Raw genomic sequence first — 3,590 nt, forward strand, 5'->3', positions numbered from 1 at the left:
AAAAAAAAAAAAAAAAAAAAAAAAGAATGGTTTGACGAAACCTTTGAACAAGGGTAGCAAAGAAAGAAAAGGCGGGGAGCAGTGACCCACGCCTGTAATCCTAGCACTTTGGGAGGCTGAGACGGGTGCATCACTTGAGCCCAGCAGTTGGAGACCCACCTGGCCAACATGGCGAAACTCCTTCTCTACCAAAAATACAAAAACACCAGTCGGGCATGGTGACACGCACTTGTGGTCCCAGCTACTTAGGAGGCTGAGGTGGGAGGATTGTTTGAATCCAGGAGGCAGGGGTTGCAGTGAGCTGAGATCCCACCACTGCACTCCAGCCTGGGTGACAGAGTGAGACTCCGGCTCAAACAAACAAACAAGGAAAAAAGAATTATTAGTGATCCTGGAGGAAGCCAAAAAATAAGAAGCATGGAAGCGAGTTTAAGGAAGGCTCTTAGCGATCTCAAGTGTGAAATCTTAGTTCATCAATATGAGCCTTGGCTCTAATTAAAATGTAATCCCTTTTGCACATATATTCATTGTTTGCCTGTAATCATCAGCATCACCATGTGTTGATCGATGCCGGAGGAAGATACGGGGGAGGATCCCAGGAGAATCTTGGACTGGCCTGAGCACTAGGAGAACAAGGTGGAGCCATGGAAGTTCATGCTGCTTGCAGGGCGAAGGAGCCTGGGTTCCTCAGTTCCTGTGTATGGCCTGGAATCAATCTGTGAGGTGGGGCCTGTTAGCAGAAACCCCTTGCTTTGCTGAGAGTTTTTCTTTTGCCCATTTTGCCCAATAAATTCTGTTCCCCTCATCCTTCAATGTGTCTGCCTGCTTGGCTTTTCCTGGTCATGATACAAGAACCTGGATTTAGCTGAACTAAGGAGCAGAAATTCTGCAACATTTGCAACTGTATTACTTTTTTTTTTTTTTTCAGATGGAGTTTCCCTCTGTTGCCTAGGCTGGAGCACAATGGTGTGATCTTGGCTCACTGCAACCTCCGCCTCCTGGGTTCAAGCAATTCTGTCTCAGCCTCCCGAGTAGCTGGGATTACAGGCATGTGCCACCATGCCTGGCTAATTTTTGTATTTTAGTAGAGACGGGGTTTCACCATGTTGGCCAGGCTGGTCTCGAACTCCTGACCTCAGGTGATCTGCCTGCCTCAGCCTCCCAAAGTGCTGGGATTACAGGCATGAGCCGCAGTGTCCAGCCTGCAACATGATCACATCTGATCAATGTAGACTCTCCTTTGTATCTCAGGTGATTTACTAACTGGGTCAGTGCCGCATACGACAGAGCCACTAGCCACACATTTGGCTACGGAGCAGTTGAAACTGTGACTGAGAAGCTTAAGTCAAGTTTAGCCACATGGATATTGGCCACTGTGCTGGCCAGTACAGGTCTGGAGCCTGCTTCGTGTGTAACAGCAGCACATGTACCCTCTGGGAGTTGGTTAGAAATGCAGTATTTCATATTCTACCTGGACTTCCTGAAATACATCCTGCAGTTTAAGAAGATCACCAGGTGACTCTTAAGTACATTAAAGTTTGGAAAGCACTTACCTAGAGTAGGGGGTCTTATTGAACACATTGAAGCCCCTAAAATTGTATAAAGTTTGCATGAATTTGTGACACACGCACACACATATGGATACACGTTCCCACTTTTCTTCTCCTGGAAGCAATGTCTATACTTCTCCCTCAGATTTTCCAAGGTGTTCATGATCCAAAACTAAGTTCTACCCTACACTAAGTGGGAAAGTAGATTTCATTGAACAAAGAAAGCCTTAAAGTTATCCTTTGCTGAGCAAGCAAATGCTTTTGAATTTACAAAGATGAGAAACTGGCCATACTCAGCTTTGTCATTCTTCCAGTGTGGTTTCATTTCTTCATATGTCTGAAATAAAAAACTACGTGGTACATTCCAGGTCGGCTTTGATTTCAAAAAGGTCACATGCACATCAGTGCACATTGGTAGCTATAAAACATTTACATGTATTCTATTTTGTATTATACACACACATCCTTATTTTTTTAAGTGCAAATTGACCACAAAATGCATTCCAGGGCAAATACCAGTTGATGTTAATTCCTACAGCCTGGAGCAACTGAAGTTTTCAGTATTGATGTACTATTGCAGCTGTTACCAATTTTTTGGTTGATTCAGGAATCAACCAGAAATTTTTAAAACTGGTATAATGGCTGTCTAGTTATTACCTATAACATGAAACCATGAAGATTCAGGAAGCAATCAGGATTTTTTTTATTAGTATAATAGCAGTCTGGTTATTATCTACAACATGAAACCATGAATAAAAACATTGGAAAGAACAATCTTGATTATTTAGCTTCCTTTCCTGTTACGGAACAGTGTTGGTTTTACATTATAATAAAAATAATAATCCTTTATTATTTCTTTTAGGCAAAAATTTAGGAAGCAATTATACTTTTACATTGAGGATAAGGTTGCTTTCGGGCTTTGTAAATTTGCCCAAGAGAAACTTCCTCCCTTTCTGAACAACAAAAAATGTTCTGAATTCTATGCTAAGGCAGTGGTTTCCTCCAGGTTGACTAAGTCCTTAGAGTTAGGTGGTGTGCCCCGCCGAGTCTCAAAACAGCTTGAAGAATCCGCCTTGAATCATTATTTATCCACTGGTGTTTATGAAGAGACATGTTCCAACTGGTATTAGTTAATACAGCCAGGAAAATTAATGTATCAGATAGAGCCATGAGTACTTCCCAGATGAAGAAAACACAAGTTTAGCTTCACTTTTGTTTTTGGAATGCAAATTTATACTGGTTGAGCATCCCAAATCTGAAAATCCAAAATCCAAAATGCTCCAAAATCCAAAACTTGCTCATTGGAGCATTCTGGATTTTTGGATTTCAACCAGTAAGCTGAAGTGCAAATCTAAAAAAACCCTGAAAATCCAAAAACACTTCTAGTCCTAGGCATTTTGTGTAAGGGATACTCAACCATAAATGCAGAACTGCTGAGTGCAATTGCAACAGAAACACTAAGATCCCTTCATAAATAATTTTCAGTCAGATGAAGGAGAACTCTAGCTACTACTGGAAGGTACAGACAGGACTACTATACATTTATTACACGTTTAGCTTTTGTAAGACAAAAAGTATATATATATTTGAAACAGGGTCTCACTATGTTGCCCAGACAGGTCTCAAGCTCCTGGGCTCAGGCAATCCTCCCACCATGGTCTCCCAAAGTGTACAGGTGTGAGCCACTGTGCCTGACCTAGGACAAAATATTCTTTCAAAACTAGCTAGCTAAAGGGATAATTTACTGGGCTGGGCATGGTGGCTCACATCTGTAATCCCAGCACTTTGGGAGGCAGCAGTGGGCAGATCACTTTAGGCCAGGAGTTTGAGACCAGCCTAGCTAACATGGCAAAACTCCGCATCTACTAAAAATACAGAATTAGCCAGGCCCGGTGGCGGGTGCCTGTAATCCCAGCTACTTAGGAGGCTGAGGCACCAGAGTCACTTGAACCTGGTAGCGGGAGGTTGCAGTGAGCCAAGATTACACCACAGCACTCCAGCCTGGATGACAGAGCAACACTGTGTCTCAAAAAAAAAAAA

This window comes from Rhinopithecus bieti, unplaced genomic scaffold, assembly GCF_001698545.2.
Source record: "Rhinopithecus bieti isolate Rb0 unplaced genomic scaffold, ASM169854v2 scaffold_7414, whole genome shotgun sequence".
Lineage (NCBI taxonomy): Eukaryota > Metazoa > Chordata > Mammalia > Primates > Cercopithecidae > Rhinopithecus > Rhinopithecus bieti.